The sequence below is a fragment of the Hypanus sabinus genome, chromosome 9 (assembly GCF_030144855.1).
Source record: "Hypanus sabinus isolate sHypSab1 chromosome 9, sHypSab1.hap1, whole genome shotgun sequence".
NCBI classification, from domain to species: Eukaryota; Metazoa; Chordata; class Chondrichthyes; order Myliobatiformes; family Dasyatidae; genus Hypanus; species Hypanus sabinus.
Window position 1 is genome coordinate 91690197 of NC_082714.1, and position 27823 is coordinate 91718019.

Here is a 27823-nt window from a genome sequence, read left to right on the forward strand (position 1 = left end):
CAAAAGACAAAAGGCATACTGGCAAATTAACTGGCTACTGCAACCAAACAGCAAGAATCAAATGGAAAACTGATGGATATACGAGAAACAAAGTTGAATCACATGAAAACAAAGGAAGAATGGGAGCAATGGGTTGCCTCCGCTGGGAACTGGTACGGACAGAAACGAAATGTCTGCTTTACCTATAGAGTAACTAAATAAGATCCATTGAAGATAAATAACAAACTCAGTTCACCTTGGAATCAGAACAGAGCTCAATAGTCATTTCAAACAAGTTCACAACATCTGTACAAAACAAATGTCATATCAACACAACCAACTTTTCTTCTGCAGATAAAGGAAAAAATCTGATAAAATTGTTATTTTCCATCCCTTAATGTCAACATTTCTCCTGTTAAGAGTGACCAATATTCATGTACCGTAGATTCTGGACTACAGAGCGCACCTGATTAAAAGCTGCACGCTCTAATTTTAGAAAGAAAATCAATTTTGTACTTGTACAGGCCGCACCAGATTTTAAGCCGCAGGTGTCCCACGTTGTAATATGAGATTTTTTTACACAGAAAGATATTACACGTGAGGATTTTTTAACTTTTAATTAAATCCGTATGGCAACATAAACAAATACATATTGCAAATGCTTTTTTTTCGAACAGTGCCTGTAACACAGCTACTTTTAAATATACATACGTATCGGTAACACACAAATTACGTTGCGTATACTTTTTTACTGAACAGTGCATGAGCAACATTCCAATATCTCCTAAAGACTGGTAAAAAATATATACATATACTGCAGCCTAGCAGGAAAAGTTATTGATCGCCTTCTTCATCTTCCTCCTGCGCACTAAAACCATCAAAGTCCTCTTCTTCAGTGTCCGAATTGAACAACCTCAGGATCTCGTCACTCACTTCAGCCTCTTCGTTGTCGCTCTCACTTGAGCGCACGTGGTCCTCTTCATCACGCAGCAGTCCAGCCTTTCGAAACCCGTTGGTGATGGTGGATGTTGTGACACGGCTCCACGCACTTAGGATCCACTGGCAGACTTGAGTTAAAGATGCTCTTTGCATGCGTCCTGTTTTGGTAAAGGATTTCTCGCCACTCGTCATCCAAGCCTCCCACTCAACACGCAGCGCCACTTTAAATGCCCGGTTCACGCTGATGTCCAGTGGCTGCAAATACTTCGTGGTGCCCCCAGGAATCACAACTGGAATTGAGTTTGTACTCTTGATGGCAGCTTTCACTGAACTTTCATTGTCAGCCGCTTATAAATCACCATAGGTGGAAGCTTTAGTCCGGATGCTGTGCAGCTCAGAACACAAGTAAAATGCGTTCTCTCATGGCCACTTGTTTTCAGTGTGATGGGTGAGTCACCTTTTTTATTAACAATCCGAGTGAGAGGCAGGTCAAACGTCAAAGGTACTTCATCCATATTTATGATATCATCAGGCCCGATGGAATTCTCCGCTATCTTTGTTTGAGTGAATGTGCGGAAGTTAGCAAGCTTTTCCCTCGTGGTCGGGAGGGAGCTGCTGACACAGAGTCGTGCGTACCCTGACGGACAGGCCTTTTCGTCTCATAAATCTAAAACACCACGATGGCCCACCTCTAAAATCTTCAATTTTCATTTTGGTGGCGATTGCTTTAGCCTTCAGTCTGATCTGCACAGTGGAAACACCGCGGCCACCTGCTCTCTGTGTGTTAATCCAGTCTTCAAGAAAGTTTTCAAGTTCGGGCCATCTGCTATGATTACCTCTGAAAGCTTTTGTCGTCTTTTTGCATTGACTCAGTTCTTCACGCTGGCGTCTCCACCGTCTCACCATCAATTCATTTATGCCAAGTTTATGTGCAGCAGTTCAATTTCCTTCTTCAACCGCCAGATTGATCGCCTTTAACTTAAAAGCTGCATCATATGCTTTTCTTCGAGTGTTTTCCATGTTGATGAGGGTGAGTACAAATGACTGATTTACAGTAATTTAATTGTGAAAGTGCGCTTGATTTATCGTACAATTTCATTGGACCTCTGAACTACTCATCAATTTTATTGGTCTACTGTTACGAGGCAAAATGTTTTTGGCGGCATGAAAAGAAAACATGCATTAGCCGCACCGTAGTACAGGCTGCAGTGTTCAAAGCGTGGGAAAAAAGTAGCGGCTTATAGTCCGGAATTTACGGTATTTGTCTAGGCAAAGACCTACACAGGCTTTTCTACTACATGGGGACATCATACTCTTTGCCCACAACACACACAGTCAATGAACAGTGATCAAGAGTGGGAATCCTTGCATTTTTGTGTGTTTGTGTGTACTGAATTAGCAGTACAAACCAAAAGCTTTGCATAGCCAAAATCAGCTGCAGAAAAATCAAAAATCAAACCTGGAACCTCATTTGTGTTCATTTGAGCACAAACACTGTCATTAGAGATTTCCCCTCAGGAGCTTTTATTTGTTTTATGAATTAAAATAACTTTACCTCCAACAATCACTGTCTCATATTCAAATAATGCAACATTAAATTATGCAATAACTTAAAAGGTAGTAAATGAGATAAGAGATTGTCAATGTTGATTTATTCACAATAGCCAGGCTTTAAATCCGTATTAAATACAAGCTACAAAGCATTTGGACTTGTGTCACATTATTTCAAGTATCATGCAGGGGGGAAACAATAGAGGAAGCTCAGTACTGTTGCTACTCTCACTAGGAGTGAGCATCCCGCAAAGATCACACCAAGAGTACAATGTGCAATGCTGAAGGAGATGAAATAGAACCCAAAGGTAACAGCAAAAGGCCCTGCAGAAATCTTGGGAACTTGCAATTCTCTGTCCATGTGTCCATTATAAGAAAAGCACTGACCAAGAATGGAAGGACAGCACAGAGGAAACCACCATTCTCCAAAAAAAAAACATTGCTGAACGTCTCAATTTTGCAAAAGACCACCTGGATGCTCCACAACACTTCTGGGACAATGTTCTGTAGACAGATGAAACAAAAGTTGATCTTTTTCATAGAAGTACACACCTCTATGTTTGGAGGGAAAAGGGCACTACACACCAACATCAAAACCTCATCCCAACTGCGAAGTATGGTGGAAGGAACATCATGGTTTGGGCTGCTTTGCTGCCTCAGGCCTGGACAGTTTGCAATCGTTAAGGGAAAATCAATTCAAAATTGTATCAAGACATTTTATAGGAGAATGTCAGGGTAGCTATCCGTCATCTGAAGCTTAATAGAAGTTGGATGATGCAACAATAACCTGAAAACACAAAGTAAGTCAATATCAAATGGTTTAAAAAGAAAATTTGTGTTTTGAAATGGCCAAGTCAAAGTCCAGACTGCGGCATAAACTGAAGAGAGTTGTTCATGCAAGGTATCCCAGAAATACTGAGGAACTGAAACAGATTTTGAGGAATGGTCTAAAATTCCTCCTTGCTGTTGTGCAAATCAGATCAGCAGCTCCAGGAAACACTTGGAGGAGGTTATTGCTTCTAAAGGAGGTTCTACCAGTTATTAAGTACAAGGGTTTATATACTTTTTCCAGCCTGGACTGACAATGATTAAACGCTCTCTAAAGTCATGAAAAATACAATTGTTTGTGTTATTAGTTTAGGCAGATTTTTATTCCATCTTTCATCAGAAATCTGACAATTTAGGTCATCCTCCCAAGCTTTTTTTATTTTATCTAAAAAGTTTTGTCTAGAATCAATCAACAAGTTACAGATACCGGTAATAGAGCCATAAACAAAAGGTTTTAAATTTAAAAGGTTATCCAGTATTTTTTAAAAAAATCAGGACCTATAGGAAAAGTAGTTAATTGGGAACACAAGAAATCTCCAATTCGAAGGTATCTGTAAAAGATGTGTTTTTGGCAGGTCAAATGAAGCAAAAGACCCTGAGATAAACAGGTCCCAAAAACACTTAATACCTAGTTCATCCCAATCCTTGAAGACTTTTGTCAGTCATGGAAGGGATAAAAAATGATTAAGGAGAATGGGAGATGATAATGACAAATTTGCTAAAATTGAGACCAGATCCTTAAACTTTGCTTAACAAATATATTATCTGTTGTTTTATTTGCTGAAAAAGAATATGATCCAAGGAGAGACAATAGAATTTTTTTTTCACAGAATTAACTTCGAAGGAGACCCATGAAAGGCAATCTTTACGATAAATATAATAGGACCAAAAAGTAATATTCCTTATATTGGCAGTACAATAGTAAAACCTAAAATTGGGTAGGGCTAATCCACCCATCTCTTTATTTCTTTGTAGGTAAACTTTACTTTAACGAGCTTGTTTATTATTCCAAATATAAGATGTTAAAATTGAAGCTAAAGAATCAAAGTAGGTCTTAGGAATAAAAATAGGTAATGCCTGAAAAAGATATAAATTTAGGAAAAACCTTCATTTTAATCGAATTAATTCGGTCAATTAGGGATAAAGAAAGAGGAGACCATTTAGAAAGCGTCTTTTTCACATAATTCAATAAAGGGTTTAAGTTTTCTTTAAATAAATTCTTGAAGTTTTTAGTAATTGTTACACCTAGATACGTAAATTGACTTGTAACAACTTGGAACGGAAATCTGGCATTTGATGACATTAGATCATTTAAAGGAAATAGCTCACTTTTATGTAAGTTCAGCTTATATCCTGAAAAATAACTAAACTGGTAAATTAAAGAAAGAACCAAAGGTAAAGAAGTTTCAGTGTTAGAGATAAAGAAGTAAAATATCATCAGTGTATAACGAAATTTTATGAGTAACATCTTCCCCAGTATACCAGAAATGTCCTTAGATTCTCAAAACTTAGATTCTTAAACGGGTTAATAAATCATCTTTCTGTGCTTGTCATTCTCTTCTACAATTTAAAGTGGTTCATAGAGCTTACATCTCTAAACAGAAGCTGTCCAGTTTTTATCCGAACGTATCTCCACTTTGTAATAAATGCAACTCTGCTGATGCCTCTTTAATTCGTATGTTTTGGTTTTGTCCTAAAATTGAAAAGTTTTGGCAGGAAGTATTCCATACCTTCTCACAACTTTTTAGGGCCCAGTTTGACCCAAATCCCCTTACCACCTTGTTTGGTATTATTGCAAATGAAGATATAACTTAAGATATAACTCCTAACCTACAGGTTTTAGTTTTTACCTCTCTTTTAGCAAGGAGAGCAATCTTGCTTAAATGGAAGGAGTCTACCCCTCCTACACATCTTCAATGGCTACATGATATTATGTCTTATTTAAATTTAGAGAAGAACTGCTGCTTAGTCTTAAATTCGAAACAATCTTTTTATGATATCTGGGGACCTTTCCTAAATTACTTTTCCAAATTATAAGGCTTAACAGTGCACAGACTTATGTATATTTCTATCTTCTTTTCTTAAACGAATATGTTTTTTTTCTAATTATCCAGTATCATCCATCAGCATTTTTCTTTGGTAGTTGGTAGCGGTTGACTTTTTTTAAAATATAAAAATGTTCTTTTATGATGTATGACCTATCTTTAAATTTTTGATTACGGAGTGGTATACCTTTATGAGATGTGCATTTTGATCAATTTTATTACAATATACCAATGTACACACTTTATGTTGAGATGTATCTATGTGTTGCACTCTGTAAATCTTGTTTTTTCTTCTGAATAAATACTGTAAGAAAAAAAAGGCACCGTATGCATGTCTATTATTGTGACTATTATATAAGACCACATTGTATGAGTAATCAATGCAGAAAACCAGAAAATTGCAAGGGGTTCACAAACTTTTTCTTGCAACTGTACATATTGAAAACAACTCCACACAATGACAGACTGGAAATCTCCTTCGTCTTTTATATGATGTGGACCCTGCTCAAGATATTAACTACCCAGCAATTAAAATCACCCAATTCAATTGTGGGCTGGCTAGTGGTGTGGTGGCATCAGCACTGGACTTCAAAGCAGATGATCCTGAGTTTAAACCCAGCTGGGACCCAACCTGGGCAGCTGCAATATCTACGCGGAAGAAAGGCCTAGCAATCTACTTCCGTGTCTTGCCATAGAAACCCTGTGGACCCTATGGTCCATGAGGTCACAAAGAGCTGGACTCAACAATTCAATTGCATAAAATTTGTCAACTCTATGCCTAATGAACTGATCACTGAACTGGTACACAAAGTGCTTACTGCTCTACAGTACTGCTCAATTTAATGACCAAGGAGCACAGGTTTACTACAAAGAATAACCTATCAATTACACAGGTACAAAACATTTTCAGCACAACGGAGAGTCAATTAGCTTCTAGGAAAATGTTTAAATATCCCAGCAAATACTTCCTCCCGCTCATCACAATATTCTTTATCCCTCATCTTCCATCTTCCCTTTAATCTTCATGTCAACCATTCCAAATTGCAGGCTCTGTGTTTTCTTTCTGGTTAAGAAATTTGCCCTCGATTCCTGACTGGAATTATCCATGCCTTACATTTCAGCATCTCAAGTTGAAATACTCATCTACAAATTTAGTCAATGCAATTAAATCAGTTGGTTTGAAAAGCTTTAATTCTCCTTCTCACCCCCATTCTGACCTTTCTGCAGCCTCTCACAAAACTCATTGAAGCTCAAATAACAGCACCTCATCTTTCCTTGAGACGTGCTGTAGGGATAATATTGCATTTAATGAAATTAAAAAATTTCAGCATACACCTCAAATAGCCACTACCAACCAAGTCCAACTCCTGGCCTTCTTGCGTGGCTTAGCCTCCAAGCCCAACAGAACTGGTTCTACTGACAGAAGGGTCAAAGGCGGGTCCTGGCGCATTAAAATCAGTGCTTCGGGTAGATGGAGCTCGTCAGCCTGGGAAGGCAGTCCATCTAAGAAGGGGAAAACTGATTTTAAACCTCCGCTGCCTTGCAGCCATAGTCACTCATGGGAAAGGCTGTGAGAGTAAACCTGAGGACAGATCCAGAGCTGGAGTCCCTAAGGCAGACTGATGTTGCCTTCAACCTCGTTCTGGCAACTGCAGCAACAGCAGTGGGGCCAAGCTGTATCGGCCCTTGCCCTCGGACAACATCGGTGTGGTGGAGAGGGGAGACGCTGCATGGGCAAGTGCTTGTCTTCCATACAAATTTGCCCAGGCCTGCTCCCTGGAAACCATTCCAGGCCAGATCCATGGTCTTGCAAGACTAACAGATGCCACCAGTTGCAACAACAACACACACAAAATGCTGGTGGAACACAGCAGGCCAGGCAGCATCTATAGGGAGAAGCGCTGTCGACCTTCGTCAGGAGGCCTGCTGTGTTCCACCAGCATTTTGTGTGTGCTGTTGTTTGAATTTCCAGCATCTGCAGATTTTCTCGCGTTTGCCACCAGTTGTAATATTAGCAGATTTTTTCTCTCGACAGATATCACCTGATTGTTAGATCACTGCCAGCATTCTACTTTTGACTTCAGGTTTAAGGAACAGTTCTGATCTGCTATACAGTTTTAACAAGCTCCTTTGCTTTGTAACTTGCCCTCATTAATCTATTAATGGACAGCCCTTTAAACAATGGGATCACCTGGGCAATCCTGACTTCACTCTATTCAAAACAATCTCAATACACTCCTTTTTGATTTCTGTCTACAAATTAAACTTGTTTCTTCATTTCTCCAGTACTGTTAAAGGGTCCTTTTCTTTTCACAGAAGCTGAAGGGAAGGGTGTGGGGGGGTGGAGGGAGGAATCATTGTATTTTTCACTGAAATTGAATTGCATAGTGCACAAAAGCATGGAGTGTGGCTAAACTGAATTTTGATAAGTTCCTCTCGACCCTCTCAAATCCATTTCACAATCTTGAAAAGCTCTTGGGTCATTATTCCACAGTTTTTCAGGGGGGGGGGAGCATATGGCCATCCCTTTGATAGGTATTACTTTAGTTTTGGCACTATACTTCTAAACCTCTACTTTCTGCAGCAACACTTCCAAAATACTGAAAGCACTCAGCATATCAAACAGCATCTATGGAAATGAATAAACAAAAGATGGCTAAAGCAGAGCTCCTTCTTCAGAACTGGAAAGGAAGGGGGAAGTCACCAGAATAAAATGATGGGAGAGGGGAAGGGGGATAAAAAGGTGGTGGTAAGTAAAGCCAAGTAGGTGGAAAAGGTTGGAGAAGGACTTCGATAGAGAGATGAGTGAACAGTGGACGATGGGAGAAAGGGAAGGAGAAGTACCATAGGAGATGAAAGGCAGGTGAGGAAAAAAAGGAAATAAAGAGGGAAGGGAGAGGGGAAAATACTAGATTTCCCTTTCCTTTCCAGTCCTGAAGAAAGGCTCGACCAGAAATGCCAACTGTTTATTCATCTTCATAGATGATGCCTGATATGCCGAGATCCTTCAGAACTTTGTGTACTCTGGATTCCCAGCACCTGCAGAATCTCTTGTGTTTGTCCTTTCTGCAGCACCTCTTAATTATATAATTCAAGGGCAAAACTTCAAGTGTAATATAACCATGTGAAAAATGGAAACCAAACCTGCAGATATTGAAAAATCCAAATTAAAAACAGAAAAATTCATAAGATGCTCAAATCTTTGATCCAACATGTTAGTGGTCCCTCTTCTATAGATGCCACCTGAGCCACGTTTTTTTTTTGTTCTTATTGCGATCTAATTGTGGTGCTATACAATTTGAGCTTCGCTTTGCTTTTGAATTACATTCCATGAAAGTGAATGTCAGTGCCAGATTTCTGACAATACGAATTTTAACTGGTCTTTGCACAGATAAGAAGGAGGTATATTCTGCACAAATGGAATTAGTACTATTAAATGCAGATAACTTTCTCCAATGTCCATCTCTGGCAACAACATCATATTCTATCACCTGTTTGGGTAAGATTATGATTTTTTTTGCTGTGAGTGCGTGTTAAGACAAAAAACCTGAACTGTACAAGGAAATAAGGTTGAAATGATCAATTTTCCAAACAATTGCTTTACATCCACAAGTCAGAAGGTGGAGGTTCAGTGTAAACAAAGTAATGTTTACATCAACTCCAAACATGCCAAAATATTTGGATTCACATTTTCCACAATAAACTACATGAACCAGTAGAAGCAATAAAGACAAACTTTTCAATGGACCAATGAAAAGGCGATGACAAAGTTTAAATGCATAACTGTGACCCAAAATCTGCAGCCCAGACCAAAGAAAGGCAATCCTGCCATATTGTATTCCTGCCTCTTCAACTTCCAGTCTTCTGCACGTCTTTCAGTTCTGGCTTGCTAATTAACATTCCACCTCAAACAATTTTTAAAATTTCTTTCCCCAAACTGCACCTTGAAAAAAGCTTTTTTAAAACTGATTCATGGCACTGTATGCTTGCCAGCTTTCAATGACTTTCAAGGTCAAAGTAATTACCAATATACCTCTTCTAGTCTATGTTGGCGCAGATCAGCCAAGAAACATTTGCAAACATTAACATTCTTCTGGATTACTGTTGATACCAGGTAAATTTTATGCATGGTACTGCAATTTACTGCTATTCATTCTTTTAAACTTCAACTTCGGGGGGGGGGGGGGGAGGAGGGGCAGGAAGATATAAATATTTAGTGTTGGTGCGTGGCCAAGTGGTTAAGGCGTTGGTCTAGTGATCTGAAAGTTGCTAGTTCAAGCCTTGGCTGAGGCTTGCGTGTGTGTCCTTGAGCAAGGCACTTAACCACACAATGCTCTGCAACGACACCGGTGCCAAGCTGTATGGGTCCTAATGCCCTTCCCCTGGACAACATAGGTGGCATGGAGAGGGGAGACTTGCAGCTTGGGCAACTGCCGGTCTTCCATTAAAAAAAACCTTGCCCAAGCTTACACCCTGGTGTTACGAATGAGGAGCAACTCTGATGGGCAGAAGGGTGCAAGGTTGTGTGTCCCCCCCCTTTTTGAGAATCGCAAAATCGCTACTATTTCGGGTCTGATACCAAGGAAGTGAGAGAGACAACGCAGAGATACACAAAAGTGGAATGTCTCCTCCTAACAAAAGCGGAACAGAACCACTGATTACTGCTATTGTCTCTTGGTGAAATCCCTCAGGGGGCAACCAGAGGGGGCGCGTTACATTATCCCAACCTGATTGACACCTGAGACCCCGTGAGTGGGGATAAAAGTAAGGTCTGGGGAACACCCCTCAGACGCGCCAGGAGAGACACTACGAGACCGGTGGGGGCTTGTGTGTGTGTCCATCCTTGCCTGGGTGACGAGTCCACCATGGAAGAACGGTCTAGCTAAAGGACGGAGGGGTCATACGTGAATGGCCACAACAACAACGCATCGACGGATCAAGATCGTAAAGGAAAGTTGGTAAGTCAATAGCTGTTACTCTCTCTCTCCAATAATTGCAACACAGCGACCAACAACTACCGCAGCCTGCATGAACTGAACTTTATATTTCCATCGGACAATTCACTATCCCCTAGACAATGATACAGCTTATTTCTTATTGATTATTATACCCGCACTTTTAGGTTTAGTATTGATGACGTATATTATCTGTATATTTGCATTGATATTTTTTGTGTATTTTTACTAATAAATACTGTTAAAATATAGTATCACCAGACTCCAACAGATACTCCTATCTTTGCTGATAAAATACCCAGTTACAGGGTTCATAACACTGGAAACTTTCCAAGGTGCAAATCCATGGTCTATCGAGACTAATGGAGGCCTACACACACATAAATGATTAAGTCATAAAGATTTTCTAATCAGAAAAAGTTGAAACAATTCGTTTGATTGAAAATTCATGACAAAGACAGCTTAAACACTTTTGCTTGGCCCCATATTCAGAGTGTACATAAGAATCTGATAATCCAAACCTAACTACGTTCTATGGTGATTCTTCTATGGCTCCAACTTAAAGAGACACACACATCAGACTTTTATAAACAGATCTACAGTTCAGCAACTTCAGTGTGGACAAACAACATTGCCCAGTTAAGTATCAATATGTTTGACTGTCTCATATTTAAGGTATTAGCAAAATTTGTTTTCCCTAACACTAATAAATGAAGCGAGCAACATTCATATTTGCCTAAAGGTGTACAAACTAAAGATGAAATGCCTGGACATTTGTTACATATCTAAAATTTGAGGTATCACCGATAATCAAATTTTCACAAAGTACTTCCAGTCAGATATGAACTGTTCAGTCAAACCAAATTTACTGCTTAGTGTGTACTTTCAAAGTGGTATAATGATTTAGCAATGTTTGAATGCCTCAGCATTTTAAAAAATGGATTCTCAGTGATCAAATGGCAAGTATAGTAATTCATTATTTGTAAATTAAGCTCCATCTCCACTTAAAGTGGGAAGAGGTCCTGTTCCCAATCAATATCAAGAACACTAATGCCAAAGTTCACTTCAGAAAATGTACATAGTTAAATTGCACATTATAATTTAAAACCCATCAATACTTTTTTCTTAATGACGACAATTTGAAAAATGAGACCTGCTTGTGGAGTTGTACCAGCCTATCATATGTGACTGCTTGAAAAGGGACGCTGACAGACCAGTCAATGAAGCAGCCAGAAACAAACCTGAAATTATATCACCACTTTCCTATCATGAGCATCTCCCAAGGCAGTTCATAACCAATGTGATTTTGAAGTGCGTTTACTCTAACTCAAAATGCTGCACCTAATTTGTACATCACTAGTTCCCACTGACGTCCAAACTAATGGCTTGTAAATTCTACTGAATTCCTACAGAAAATTTGAGGCAAATCATTCAAAAATCATTTACAAAGTCCATAGTCTTCCTTCCTGTTTTTCAATACCTCCGTGATATCATTCAGAAGGTCGTGCACGCCAGTGTGAGTGGTGTAACATCTAAAGTGCAATGCACCCTTTTCTTTGTGAAATTGTAAATCTTTCATTTAAAACCACATCACTACAGCATTTACAAGCGCTTAAAGGGAAGCTACTTGAACAGGGCTTTTAATAAGGGAACTGGATATCACCATCAAGTACACATATTTTTAAAGTTTTAACTTTAACCAGTGTCCATTGCTCCATCACAATAATACATTTCCAGCATGGAGGAGTGAGGGGAGACTTAATGGAGGTATATGGAGTTGTGATGGGTGTGGATGGGCTGAATGCAGGCAGGCTTTTTCCACTGGAGCTGGGGGACAGAAGGGCCAGAGGACATGGGTTAAGAGTGAAGGGGGAAAAGCTTAAAGGGAACATTAGAGGGGGCTTCTTCACACAGAGAGTGGTGGGAGTGTGGAATGAGCTGCCAGATTTTTTTTTGACATTTAAGAAAAACTTGGACAGGTACATGGATGAGAGATGTATGGAGGGATATGGCCAGGTGCAGGTCAGTGGGACTAGGCAGAAAAATAGTTCAGCACAGCCAATAAGGGCCAAAAGGCCTGTTTCTGTGCTGTAATGTTCTATGGTTCCATGGTTCAGTTCTCCTCTGGGTTCTACAAAAGCTGGCCAGAAGTTATTCATACACCTCCACTATTACGAGTTCAACCTGAGGGCTCAGCCAACTCTCACAGCTCTTGATTTCACTCACCACCCCCAATCCTCCTTCAACTCTAGACCTCACTCCAGAAACATTACCCTTCACATATCCTTCATAACAGAACATGCAGAGGAAATGCCTACCAGCTCAAAGTGTGCAAGTCACCAACATGAAAACTTGATTAATATATGCTAATAGGACTCATTTGATAAATAAAGTTCACCTGCACTATTTTCCAAATTAATTCTGTCCAGGCTAAAATAGTTCAAGGTCAATCTGTTCAGAGAAAGGGATTGAAAGATACATTTTTAGTAACAGAAAATCTGCAGATGTGAGAAATCCAAGCAACACACACAAAACGCTGGAGAAGCTCAGCAGGCCAGGCAGCATCTTTGAAAAAGAGTACTGTCAACATTTCGGGCCAAGATATTTCAGTCTTGTCGAAAGGTGCCAACCCGAAACGTGAACTGTACTTCTTTTTCATAGATGCTGCCTGGCCTGTAGTAACAAACTCAATTTATTTTTTTTTAAAAAGACAATGTTTTTAAATTCAGCCAAAATGCAGAAAGTGGCTTGGTATTTATAACTTTAAGCAAAATACATAAATTGAATGAGTAATTTTCAAAATAACATATTCAAACTTAACTGATTCCATTGTGGGAAAAGCTACATGGTTTTTGCATTTCCATATTCAAACCCAAATAACAGGCCTCCCATGCAAAACGAACCTAAAATTATCTTGCAGCTACATACAACAGTCAAAAGTCTGTAGCCATCACCTGCTCTCTGGTACAGCACAACCACAGAACTAGGAACAAGTTTCCTGAACTTTTTTTGACAGCCTGTCCACCGGTGATAGTGGTCGCTGCAGGACAAATAGCATGCTCTAGGATACAGTTAAAAACAATTACATTAAAGGTTACATTACATCACCTCCACTCTTGGCTATCAAAAGGATGTTGTTTGGGGCATATGGACAGATGGATGACAGCACAAGTGATGTACAAACTATTCTTCAGGTCGCATGAGTTTCACTGAACTGCAATCCTGAATTCCTTAATACCTTTCTCATGCAGGTGGCACTATGGTATAGTAACTAGAGGAACACTTCACAGTGCCAGTGATCGGCGTTCAATTCCTTCCACTGTCAGTAAGGACTTTTTATGTTTTGTCTCCTACATTCCAATACGTACAGATTAGTAAGGGTTAGTAAGCTGTGGACATGCTATGTTGGTGGCAAGAGCATGGCGACACTTGCAGGCTGCCACAACACATCCTCAGACTGAAGGTCATTGATGCCAATGACACATTTCACCACGTTTGGATGTACATGTGACCAATAAAGCTAACTTTTAATATAATCTTTAATCCCTTGATGCAAGGTGGAGATTCCAAATTTGAATGTTTTAGATCTGTGCTTATTTAGCCCCCTAGACCTCCTGTTATTCCCATAAAAATCAGTCCTCATTCATTCCAGTGGAGAGGCCAAGAGTCTCATCTCAAATACTTAATACTGGTGGGCTTCACAGCAGTCCAAACCTTGAAAACATTCAGCTCTTCTTAATTGGAGTTAAGAAGGTAACAATGAGATACCACGATCAACTTCAAGTTTGCATTTAATGTCTTTTTTAAATTATTGTTTTCATCTTTTCTTTTTGTGCTACATTGGATCTGGAGTAACAATTATTTTCTTCTCTTTTACACTTGCTAGAAATGACATTACAACAATCTTGAATAGATCCTAAAGACCTTCAACATTGATTTCTTTGTTGTCCCTTTCTTTTTGCGAACAAGATGACAGAGGTAAACAGATCATGCAATGGTCTATCACTGGTATCCATTACAATACATCCTGTTGTCTCCTGCTCAGATAACAATCTAATGAAAGCCTATGCCCAAATTGAAGTGTTCCACAAGACCTCATACTCATTTCTTTGGCAAAGCGGTCTTATTATGACAACACATGTTCCAAGAAAGTCAGGCAAAAGTTTTCCCTGCTCCCTCAATTTATCACAAACAGTTAAAGTTGAGCATTTGTTTATGCTGGCATTGACAATGCCTGACGACCAGATGAGGGCTTTCCCCAAAGTTCAGGTGGAAGTTATCCAGGCCTTCCGGGACTTGGTCAGAAGTGCTGATGACCATAGTTGGCTGGATACATGTTAGAGTGAGCAGAAGAGAGGAGGCGTTATCTCACATTCAGATGCCAGATTAGCTCAGTTTTGACTACAAAATTCACCTCATGAAGACAGCACTCCTACTCTATGCTCTCACAGGTGTACTTTCCACCTTTTTTGTCAAGCTAATCAATTCTTGCCAATCATATATCAGCTCCAAAACAAGAAAGCAAATCATATTCATATTTTAATTCTTGGCAAAGGGGAAGTTTAGTCACAAATTCACAAACTTTTCTATAGTGGCTAGGCAGATGGTCTGTTAGTCAACACAATCATGATCTTCAAAAGGAGCTACATCCAACTACAGTAACTAGAGAAAGGCCTCACTACTACCTGCCAAGTGTAAAGTAATTGCTAGCATCAATTACTTTACCCATGAGGCCGAGCAACTGTTCCAAATTGTCAAGATATTTTTTAGCCTGCCATGCAGAACTATTGACTCTATGGGCTTGGCAAGCCCAGAGGTTTGGTTGCAAATATTTCGTCAACAGTTGAGGTGACATCGTCAGTGCACAATTGAGCGTCATTTCTGTCAAGTGCTCACCTTTACATTGGTCCTACTTGTTCTCATTGGTTGGAACAACACTGCAAACAAATAGCCAACCCATGCATCAATCTTCCCTTTCATTTCAAACAATGATCTTAACCACACAACAGCTGAAGAAAAAAAACAATTGAAGAATACATTGACTTCATCAGAGCATTTGACTTTTGTGACTGTATGAAATCTCTCTCTCAGATACAGTATATTCATAGCAGCAACACAAAAAATGCTGGTGGAACACAACAGGCAACATCTACAGGAAGTACAGTAGATGTGTGTGTTGCCTGAATTTCCAGTATCTGCAGATTTCCTCGTGTTTACATCCTCACAGCAGACTTGTTTGAGACTTTAAAATCTTGCACTTATAAACTACATCTGCTCTGTAATTGCATGCAAGCTGTGAAAGATGTCTACAATGCAGCTATTCTCACCCAGGCAACGTATTAAGCAAAGTTATGGCATTATCACAACACAATGTCCAACATTTCCTGCTGCAATGATGATCCAACAAGTTTCCTGCAAGCTTTTCTGAAAGAAAATTCCAAATCCATTGACACAATAAGTGTCTCTCACGCCAACTTTTAAAGCAATTAAGTTTAGTCAGTTCCACGGGAAATTCTGAACTATCAGAGCAAGGAATTAATATGTGAACTAAGGAAACTTAAATATATTCTCAAAGTATTTGAGAAAGTTTAACAACCCAACCTGCAGGTGTCTCTGTCCACTTGAAAGCAGATGCACAGCATTCAGGTTGACATACAGAAGCAGAATTCCAGGTATCACTAAAACCAGCACAGAACAGCAAAAAGGAGTGTCCATCTCCTCTCTCTCACTCTCCCCTTCCTCCCCACACACCATCCCCTTACTCCCCCCACCACTGCCAGGAGAGTCTGCTGCTTCCTAGTTCCTCATATGCCTCAGAACCCACAGAAATTATGTAGAAACAAGTTCTTCTTGACACCAAGGGACCAAAGAAGAATCTTTTGGTGGTATTTTAATGCTTTGCATCCCACAGTTCAACACATTTAAAGTAGTTTATTATTTCTGGCACATATTTCCATAGATGCTCTCTGCCCTTAGTTCCTCCAGCAGTTTGTGTGTTATTATTTGTGACATTTCTTTCTCAGTGATTAAATTAAAATGTATAGGAAAATCTCTCTGCCTTTCAAACCAACCCCAGTGAAGAACAGCACCTAATTGTGCTTTATAAATATGTCTGGTTTCTAATTTAAAGATTATGTCTAAGGCAGGGGTCAGCAACCTTTACCACTGAAAGAGCCACTTGGACCCGTTTCCCACAGAAAAGAAAACACTGGGAGCCGCAAAACCCGTTTGACATTTAAAATGAAATAACACTGCATACAACGTTTTGTTTTGCCTTTATGCTATGTATAAATAAACTATAATGTGTTGCATTTATGAAATTGATGAACTCCTGCAGAGAAAACGAAATTACATTTCTGCATGCAACAAAAACATTTTGAACTCCGAAAAAAAGACGTTGGGTTGAAGGTTACTTTTAAGTAAAATACTCAACGTCTATTTGAGTCCTTCTTGTATTTATGAAAAACGCCAAACTTAAATTTGCCGCCAGCAGCAAACCAAAAATAACGTCAGCCAGCTGTCAACCTGAAAAATAAAAGGACTATTTCACTGAACAATGAAAACATATGAATATACGTAAAATAATACGCAATTAAAATATTTATCATACTTCTTCAGGTTGACTCACACCTGACAATGCAGTCGTATTCAGTAGGGATGGATCGATGCTTAGGGGAGTGACCGGGAAGGATAATGTGTTTTTTACCTCTCTGAACTCACAGAAGCGTTTCCCAAACGATGTTTGCATTGCGATGATTGCAGAATGTAAATACTCCGAATTTATCATGTCGTGACATTGTTTGAACTCTCTCAAATTGGGGAAGTGAGACAATGTGCCTTTCTGTAAATCTCTGGCAAGCAACGTCAACTTGCGCTCGAATGCAAAACATCCTCCAACATGTGCAGGGCTGTACGTCCTTACCCCGTTGAAGAGCTGTGTTCAGCGTGTTCAGGTGCGCTGTCATGTCTACCATGAAGTGTAGCTTTTCCAGCCACTCTGGCTGTTCAGGAAAGTTGAGCCCTTTGCTGCCCAGGAAAGTTTTCACTTCTTCCAGACGCGCGACAAAGCGTTTCAGCACCTCCCCTCTGGACAGCCAGCGATAAAAACACGTTGTAGCGGTTGCTACACGCAGTCAGTAAACTGCAGTCAAAGATAGCTTTATTCGAACTAAACAGCCTTGCTTTTAAGCCTCCCTCAACCCGCCCCCCATGGGCGCGGATGCTGCAAAAGACACGTACTCACAAACCCCCGTAGGCTATCTCCCTTAGCCTGAACGCTGGCTAATTGTGAGCCGGTTCGGATGTGTCAGGAAATGGGTCGCCACAACGTCTTATTTAGATTGTACAAGATCACCATAATCTTCAAATTTAGATTTACATTTCAAAAACTAACAAACTAACATAAAATACATATTAATTAAATACTGACCATGTAGCGGTGTGCTACACGCAGCGCTAAAATTACGACACGGAGTCGGTAACTGCAGTCGAAGGAAAAAAAACTTTATTCGAAATCTTCAGCCTCACTTTTAAGCCTCCCTCAACCTGCCCCCCCCCCCCCCCCCATGGCGCAGAGGCTCCAAAGCTCTGTGCTCGCAAACCCCCGTAGGCTATCTTATTGTGAGTCGGTTCGGATGTGCCAGGAAAAGGGTCGCCACAACCAATTATTTCCCAAAGCAACAGGGAGCCGCAGCACAGACGTAAAAGAGCCACATGTGGCTCCAGAGCCGCGGGTTGCCGACCCCCCGGTCTAAGGTTATGTCTAAAGTCACTGCTTTTCCAGATTGCATCACAATGTGACAACTGAAAATACAACTCATTGTAAAAAGAATTAAACAACTTGTCATTTACATTGATTAAAACCACGTCCACTCAAGGATACTGCTCAGTACTAGTCTGATGCTTCACAATCACAAACAATTTAGAGGTTCTCAAGAAATGACAGTTGACATTTCTGACAGCAATGTTATCATCAAACATTGATGGTCAAGGCACATGCAGTGTCTAGCAAGCATACTGAAAAAAAAACACCTCTGCAATCAGAGCCAACAGTTAACCGCATGTTTTTAGGCCCTAATACTTGTTTTTAGATTTGTAATTAATGGCTCTGTCCTCAAAGTCAGCACAAGGGGCAAATCTTTGCCAAGTAGAGCTGGTGCAACCAGGTTCCAATTTTCAAAAATTCAGAAGTGCATCATTTGAAGCCAGTGATATTTAGCAATAAATACATGATTTCTTATCAAGCATCAAATACAAAATGGCACCAAAACAATTCCTTTAAATCTGTTAGCACTAAATAAACCTCAAAAGACCTTAACTGGTTTAGCTGCATACAAAAAATACTGCTTTTCCCATTCAGCCCATCACAATCTCAGACAAGGTGTTTACAGCTTTACTGTTTTAAATACAAGTGCAACATAGCCATAACCCAAATTGGAAGGGACCAGGGTTTTGTACTTGCAAACAAATGGCAGACCAGATACATGCTAATTTACTCAGAAAAGAATCCACCCTGAAAGCATAAATCAGCAACTACCTACCAAGAAAAGCAACATTGGTCAAAAACAAATAGCCACATACTAATTACATATAAATCAGTTTTTAAAAGAGTAGTTTTCTATCATGCTTAACTGACAGAATGAATTATCTCATGACTTCCATGAGATTACATACAACCTTAAACTAAACTTATAATAGCACTGGCTTTTTGACAAGATTTCTGGATTCAAGTTATGCAAGTCTGATATTCTTGTGAAAAGTAATTATTGCAGTATCACAAAACATCAGCATCCTCTAATCCCAACATTAAGGACAAGGTTTTGAAGTTGACAGCTAAAAAAGTATTGTAATGTTCTAGATTTTAATAAGGTCCCCAGCCCTCACAAAGGGCTTTTCATAACAAGCATCAGCTTTGTCAGAAGTTAAACCGCAAATTAACCTTCCAAGTTTACTTATGAGACATTGTAACCTTGAAGTGACCAGAGTCAGATCTCAGCAAATGTGAAAATAAGACAATTCATACATCATAGCCCAACCTTCATAAGGGAATGCATGGGGTACCAGATTTAAATCCGTAAAGGTCCCTTCCAATTCTCGATTGGAAATAGTGTCTCACAGCTCATGCAGAAATTTAACTAGATCACATCTCTCCAAATTGTGAAATGAAAATTTAGTTCAAAAGGAAAACAAGCATGTTTGGAATTCAGCTGACTCTGACATGCTTAACACAATCATGAGGTTTATTTAGCACTTGTGGTTCATTTGACACAACATTCAAGTGAATCAGAGTATATACAGTTTACTACATGCACTACATTCCTTAATTAACAGGAAAAACATTTGTATCCAAAAACTTTGAAAACCATGTACAAAAATCACATACTTATTCTTCTTACCAGCAGATAAGCTCTGGGAAAGATAAGATTCTGAACAACTTCACCACTACACTTTCCTTGCCAATTAGAGACATCGACAAATATTTTAAAAATGAATTTCATGATGGCAATGACACAATTTGTCTGAAAGTAATACTCCATGTTGGACTCTATGCGGTAGCCTTTTGTTACCAAATTAAACAAAAAACCAGTGCATGCACAGATACAAAGAATAATTAAGGATCAGGGCTTGATGGAGGAATCATACTCACAATTACCATATCTTGGTTACTGTATAAATTTACACCCCAGTTAATATTTCCTATTATCACATTCCATCAGTGAAACATGCTTATTAACACTGAATGAAGTTGCAGAAAAAAAAACATTAAATAGCATCAATTTTACTGTTTCCACGCTGCCTTCCTAAATCAGACTCAACTTTTTCTTTGCTACTTTCTACAGTGGAAATACATTTCAATATACAAATTACACAGTACACAATCACTTGCCTGTAGGCAACACTTCTTAACTCATTATGCCAATTCCAAAGTGTCAGAAATTAAGTACAAAAATCATTAACACTGCACAGCTAAATGTTCACATTTCAAATGCAGATAATCATTTGAAACATTCCACTCTGGTATAAACGTCCTGCTTCTATTGAAGTTTTGCCAACTGAGGATAAATAATAACCGAAACAAACTGCATGAACAATTATATTTTGAGTACAATTATAAACATCACTTTTGTTTGACCATGCAATCATTATTTATCATCTCTGAAATAAATTGCATAAGGCTTTTACAAAAATTTTTTTGAAATAAACTGAAATCTTGCAACAAAATCTCATGCGACATTTTGTTATAATAATCATGCATCCAACAAAATAAATCCTATTAATATAAACACTTTCTCCAACATTAGGTAAGTACTGCCACAGAGGGCACCAGTGTAGCATAATGATTAGCGCAACACTATTCATGATTTCATGAGTTCAATTCTAACATCCTCTGTAAGGAGTTTGTAGTTCTTCCTGTGAACATGTGGGTTTCCTCCAGGTGCTCTGGTTTCCTCCCACAGCCCAAAGATGCAATGGTTAATAGGTTAATTTGTCATTGTAAATTGCCCTATGTTTAGGCGGGGGTTACATAGGTGGGTTGCTGGGCTGTGCGGCTCATTGGGCTGGAAGGGCCTGTTCTATGCTATATCTCTAAATAAATTAAATACATAGAAAAAAAAACCCTTATAATTATTTCAAGTCAGCCCAAACAATGGCATTTACACTGGTGGAGCAGGGGTTGGACTGGAACCCAAATAAGAAAAGGCAAAGCAACATCTGCCAACAAGAGGCAGCTAATTTTTCCACGAGTGTGCAGTCAGTGGTGGATAGCTGCGAATAAGCTGTAAGGAATTACTTGTACTGTAGCTTTGATTGACAGGGACAGTAACTAATCTTCAACATCACCGGGAACATCATTTTTGCCATATGCAGACTTAACAAAATGCATTCAACAGCTCACGTCACCTGCATCACTCAAACCAGTGCCAGCAATGGTGGGAATATTCACTTCCATAACCAACTGTATCCATTAGAGAGTAGTAAACAAATTAGAAACCAATAAAGTTTTTAAATAAATACACAATAAATGCATTTACAGATCCCAACATGCACCAAATGAAATAAGGGATCATACTATCAAGTTGAAAACAAAAGTGCCTATGAAACAAATTCAAAAAATATATTTATATTGGTTTAAACATTGAAATTTTCAAAGAACATGGCAAATAAAAATTTCAGGGAATCCAAAACTTTACCATCACTTGACTACCATGACTAAGAATGTTCTACAGAAAATTTCCCCAATCCAAACTTGCTGAAGGTGGTTTCCTGTGCCAGCAATAGATAATCTCCATGTTTAAGCTAAATACCATTTTGTGCAACTTTCACATCCTGCTTTAAACTTCCCACTTTCTTCTACACCAAATGGAACATAGGAAACCTTGCACCCATTTTATAAACTCTGTGACAGCCCTGAAACTTAAAAAAAATGCAAATCCACCCTGCATGCAGTTGTAAACTCTGCCACCCCCATCATGGGCACTAGCCTTCCCAGCATCAAGGACTCCTTCATAAGGCAATGCCTCAAAAAGTCAATATTCATCATAAAGTAACCCTATCACCAGGACATGCCATTCTTAATGCTCATCAAGTAGGTGGTACAGGGACCTGAAGACACAACGTTCAAGAACAGCTTCTTCCCCTCCACCATCAGATTTCTGAATGGACAGTCAACCCACAAACACTACCTCACAGTTTTCCTCCTCTCTGTTTGCATAACTTCATACATATAATTACAGCACAAAATGCTACAAGAACTCAGCAGGTCAGGCAGCATATATGGAAAAGAGTAAACAACCATGCCCCCTCTTAGTATTTTTATTATTATTATTCATTGCAAAGTACTGCTGCCGCAAAACAACAAATTTCAGGACATACGCCCATGATATTAAACCTGAGTCTGAACCAAGAACTTTATTGCTCCAGAGTTTTAAGGCTGAAATCCATCCAGACACTTGCCTTGAAGCATCTACAGTAGCAGGTATTTTGGGAGGTTAAGAACTTCTGGACAATGGCATACCAAAGGCAGTTTGTATATTCTCACTACCTCATGGGTTGCCTATGGGTGCTCCGTCTCCTCATGCTGTCCAAAGATGTACTGGTTGGTAGGTTAATTGATTATTTCAAATTGTTTCATGATTAGCCTAGGATTGAGAATGCAGCTTGAACAGGCCAATTCCAAGCTGTATCTCAATAAATAAATTTACTGGGATTAGGCACCCCTTGAAGGGGGAAGAAAGGCTACATAAGTTTCATAGTGGGGCAAATGCACATTTATATCATGTCACAGCAGGCAACCAATAGCAGGAAACTGACCGCTCTATTAGGTGAGATCCAAACATCACAGAAGCCATTCGGCCCTTTGTGCCCACAGCAGCACTCAGAAAGACTAATCCAAATGTGCTACACACCCCAATCTATTTATTTAGCTCCACAAATGATTCCCAAACACTTCATCAATTCCCTTCACTAAAACAAAACACTTCCATTCAATTTCTTTGCAAGCAAGAGTTTGCAACGTCTTATCCTGGAAGCTAAAAAGCACAACTAAAGAAAAATGTCTCGCAAGTGTTGATGAAGCAATTTTTTTTAAAAAAATGGTTCCTGCACTACCATGAATGCCATTGTAAAATTCTACTAAAATAATGCAAATATTACAAATGCTAAAAAAACGTTGCAAAATACACAAGTGCACATTTTCTGAAACAATAAAAACGCACATTTTTCGTGCGAGTAGAAAAAAAACATGCACGCACATATTTCCAAAAGAATAAAAATAGAGAGAGGCAGAATGCATTTACCTGGAAGTTTTGCCTGCCAAATAGAAAAGGAAGAATAAAAGTGCTTTCAGGTCAATATAAACGGAGGTACCCGCAGTCAGCCATGTTTAGAGGGGGAAAAAATGTTTGCCAAGAGGGAGGGAGTTCAAATGGAAAATAAAACCTCAGGAGGAAAATAGTCCCGGGGTTAAAATGGCGGGCCGGGCACACGCGTTGGGAGGGAGGGAAGGGGGGTGACGAGGAGGAGGACTGGCGTTAGAGCCAGAAATAAATTGTTTTAAAGTTATGACGTTGCCGTTCGGTGGGGCACCCCCGGTCTACGGCGATCGCTGACAGAAAGTTCCGCTGCTCGTTAACCTTTCACCGTCTCTTCACGCGTCTTTTATTTTAAAAACCCGCCGGCTTCAAGATGGCGGCGGCGGCGCGGTTCCCCGCCTCCTTCACCGACGACAACAACAACAGAGGGGGGGGACCTCCGAACGCCCAGCCATAGGCTCCTCCCGTCGAATTAAACCGTCGTCTGACAGATTTCACCCCCCCCCCCCGACCTACCTGCGGTTTTGTTTTTGGTCGTCCACGGGTGTGTGTATTCGCGCTCTATGGGGGGGGCGGCGGCAGGAGGAGGAGGGACGGGATTAAAACAATTACAGCCGAACTATTTTTTTCCCTCGGCTCCCGAAATTTCTGGAATTTTCTCTCGCTCGCTTCCACGCCTTCGTTTTGCCCAAGGCGCCAGAACCCAACCGGACCCTCGTGCGCAGCCGCACAACGCCCCCTCCCCCAAAGAAAATAGCACGCGCCCCTTCTGTTCTCCCCCTCCCCTCTCCACTTCCGGTCCCCTCCGCGAGGACTTCTACAGCAGGCTGACGTCACTTCCCGCCAGACCATAATACTGGAAGGGGTCTAATTTGCAATACAGTTATGTGAGTGTCTGATCTGACTCTTTCTAACCCCTCCCTTTTCTTTTAGCCAAATTTCTGGTGGTTGTGCTTTGTACCTGCTTCCTATTCCTGAGTCTGAAGCACAGGAAGTGGTCACTCAGCCCATCTGGTCCTTGCCCACCATCTGAAGCCCATCCACACCCATTTCATTGCTGACCCACCCCCACCATTGAGCCTTTCAGTTCCCTTCCCATTCGCCTTTCCAACTTCTCCTCAAGTGCAACGTTTGCCTCAGTTGTAGACTCTTTGTGCTTTCTCAGCCAGTGTTAAATTTTTTGCGGTGCTTGAAGGAGCCCATTAAGTACACCCCAATTCGATGTCCATGAGCAATCCAATGGGCTACGTGACTATTAATTGACACACTGCTGACAAAAGAGGGGTACAGAAGGACAGTTTTCTCAAATCCTCAAGCACTATGATCAAGAGTTATGCAATTCGACAGGGTTATTTAGTTGTTTTGGAGCAGAGGGCTTAATGGGGAAGAGTGATCATAATGTGACAAAACAATCAAATGCAATTTCATAACAAGTTCACTGAGTCCAATGTTGAAACAAAGGCGAATTAGGAATGAGGAGTGAGTTGGTTTAAGTGGAACTTAACATGAGATTAGAGATTATGATATCAGATAATGTATTTTTTAATCTATTAAACTCGATAACTATATAGTCTCATAAGGAATTGAGTTGTGCACTGGTGAATGTAACAATGGCTAAGGTCAATATTTAATTCGGAGAGGTTTAGAATTTTGCCAGAAAGAGTGATGAGCTGGCAGATTTAGAAGGGTTTTGAAAAAATATCAGATGATGTCTGACAGGGAGAAATAACAGAGGGGAAGAAAACAATAAATATAGAAAAATTATAAAAGGTTTTATACCCATGCAAGAAGAGAGAAAAAACATGATGTTTTTGGGACACCGCACTAGTGTAGAGGTTTGCTGAATGCTAATACAGGTTCAATTCCCACTGCTGTCTGTAAGGAGCTAGTACGTTCTCCCCGTGACCACATGAGGTTCCTCCCGCATTCCAAAAACATGGGTTAGTGGGTTAACTGGTCACATGGATGCAATTGAGTAGCTTGGGCTCATTGGGCCAGTTACTGTACTGCCTCTCTGAATTAAATAAATAAATATTAGTCACTCAGAGTCAGAAGAAATTATACAAAGGAATAGCAATATGAGAGAGGCAAGAGATAATGGCTAATTCCAGGGATCATAATGTTAAGGTGATTGGAGGAAAGTACAGGGGGGACGTCAGAGGTAGTTTCTTTTGCACAGTGAGTGAGCTTGCAGGGATGGTAATAGAGGCACATTGCTTGACACATTTACAAGGCTCGTACATTGGCACATTGATGAGAAAAATGGAGCAAAGGGCAAGATTGATCACGGTATGTTAAAAGGTCCGCACAACATTGTGGGCTGAAGGGCCTGTAATACGCTCTAGTGTTCCACAGATATTATCTGTAATCCTTCAATGTAGAAGACAGAAAGAATATATTGAATGTTCTGGGAACCAATAACCTCGTGAAAGTAAGAGGAAATATAAGAAAATGAATTAAACCCAGCACCAAAAAAAGTCCAACAGACCCTATCACCCATGACTTAAAGCAACACACACGAAATGCTGGAGGAACTCGGCAGGTCCAGCAGCATCAATAGAATTGAATAAACAGTTGATGTTTTGACCCGAGACCCTTCTTCAGGAGCCATAATTTAAATCGCAGTTAAAGACAGTGATGACAGAGGCATTGACTTTGGTCTTACTTGACAGATCTAGGTAATAAAGATTTTTTCATCGTCATGGAGTCAAGTGGCCAAGATCTGCCTCATAATTTTTCCATAACTTCTGTTTGAACTTTTTAAGAGTATGGATAAGGGGGAGACAGCAGATGTAATATATATATGGATTTTAAAAAGACATTTAATTAATTGGAATGAAACAGTATGTGGATCAGAAATAACATCTCCTCCTCATTGACAGTCAACACTGGCACACCTCCAGGATGTGTGCTTAGCCAATGTTTTACTCTCTACATACCCCGGATGCGTGCTGAGCCAATGTTTTACTCTCTACATACCCCGGATGCATACTTAGCCAATGTTTTACTCTCTACATACCCCGGATGCGTGCTGAGCCAATGTTTTACTCTCTACATACCCCGGATGCATGCTTAGCCAATGTTTTACTCTCTACATACCCCGGATGCGTGCTGAGCCAATGTTTTACTTTCTACATACCCAGGATGCGTACTGAGCCAACATTTTACTCTCTACATACCCAGGATGTGTGCTTAGCCAATGGTTTACTCTCTACATACCCAGGATGCGTGCTGAGCCAATGGTTTACTCTCTACATACCCAGGACTGCATGGCTAGGCACAGTTCAAACACCATCTATAAATTTGCCGATGACACAACTATGGTTGGCAGAATTTCAGATGGTGACAAGAAGGCATAAAGGTAAGAGATAGATCAACTGGTTGAGTGATGTCACAACATCAGTAAGACCAAGGAACTGATTGTGGCAATCAGAAAGGGGAGGGCTAGGGAACTCGACTGCACAATCTGCTGAAGGTGAGATCTGTGCCATTCAAGTCTGGCAGCCCAGGATTGTAATGAAAACCAGGTATGACTTGCAAAGGGCTATCTCAAGAGAAAAGGAACAATTTCAAACAAGGTTGGAGGTGGAATCAGATGCACATCATACCTGTCAGGGTTTGCAGGCCGTCTTCCTACAAAGCGAAATCTGACACCATGAATGTCAGTGAAGCATCACACCCAGAAGAGCTCAATGTCTTTTATGCTTGCTTTGAGAGGAAGAATAAAACTGCAGCTATGAGGATTCCTGCAGCACCCAATGACCCTGTGATCTCTTGTCTGTCAAGAGGGTGAACCCTTGCAAGGGGAGGTGCTCCAGTGGAGTACCTGATAGGGCTCTGAAAACCTATGAGAGTGTTCAAAGACATTTTCAATCTCTCGTTGCTATAGTCAGAAGTTCCCACCTGCTTCAAAAAGGGCAACAATTATACCAGTGCCCAGAAGAACAGAGTGAGCTGCCTTAATGACTATCTTCCAGTAGCACTCACATCTATGGTGATGACATGCTTTGAGAGGTTGGTAATGGCTAGAATCAACACCTGCCTCGACCAGGGCCTGGACCTATTGCAGTTTGCCCATCGCCACAATAGGTCTACAGCGGATGTGATCTCATTGGCTCTTCAAGTGGCCTTGGATCTCCTGGACAATACTAATACCTATAACAAGATGCTGTTTATCGACTAAAGCTCAGCATTTAACTCAATCATTCCTACAGTTCTGATCGAAAAGCTCCAGAACCTGGGCTTCTGTATCTCCCTCTGCAATTGGATCCTTGACTTCATAACCAGAAGACAACAGTCTGTGCAAATTGGAAATAACAACTGCCCCTCGCGGACAATCAACACTGGTGCACCTCAAGGACGTGTGTGTAGCCCGCTGCTCTACTCTCACTACACCCATGACTGTGTGGCAAGGCACTGATCAAATGTCATCTATAAATATGCTGAGTACACAACTGCTGTTGGCAGAATTTCAGATGGTGACAAAAGGGCATACTGGAACGAGATATATCAGCTAGTTGAGTGGTATTGCAGCAACAAACTTGCATTCAATGTCAGCAAAACCAAGCAACTGAGTGTGAACCTCAGAAAGAGTAAGATGAAGGAACACACACCAGTCCTCATAGAGGGATCAGAAGTGGAAAAAGTGAGCAATTTCAGGTTCATGGGTGTCAATATCACTGAGGACCTGAGCTGGACCTAACATATCGATGCA

General features: G+C 40.3%; 1 protein-coding gene across 9 annotated transcripts in view; it reads right to left on the reverse strand.

Moving 5' to 3' along the window:
- The window catches only part of pogzb (pogo transposable element derived with ZNF domain b), a 119577-nt gene extending 95761 nt beyond the window's left edge, over positions 1 to 23816 (reverse strand). For 8 of the 9 annotated variants that reach the window (XM_059980209.1, XM_059980205.1, XM_059980204.1 and 5 more), the window contains exon 1: positions 23095 to 23424. The gene's annotated coding sequence lies outside the window, so the exon portion shown is untranslated. Of the gene's footprint in view, positions 1 to 23094; positions 23425 to 23625 lie in introns of those variants that run through there. The other variant, XM_059980201.1, reaches the window with a different exon arrangement.
- Positions 23817 to 27823: the final 4007 nt, after the last annotated feature.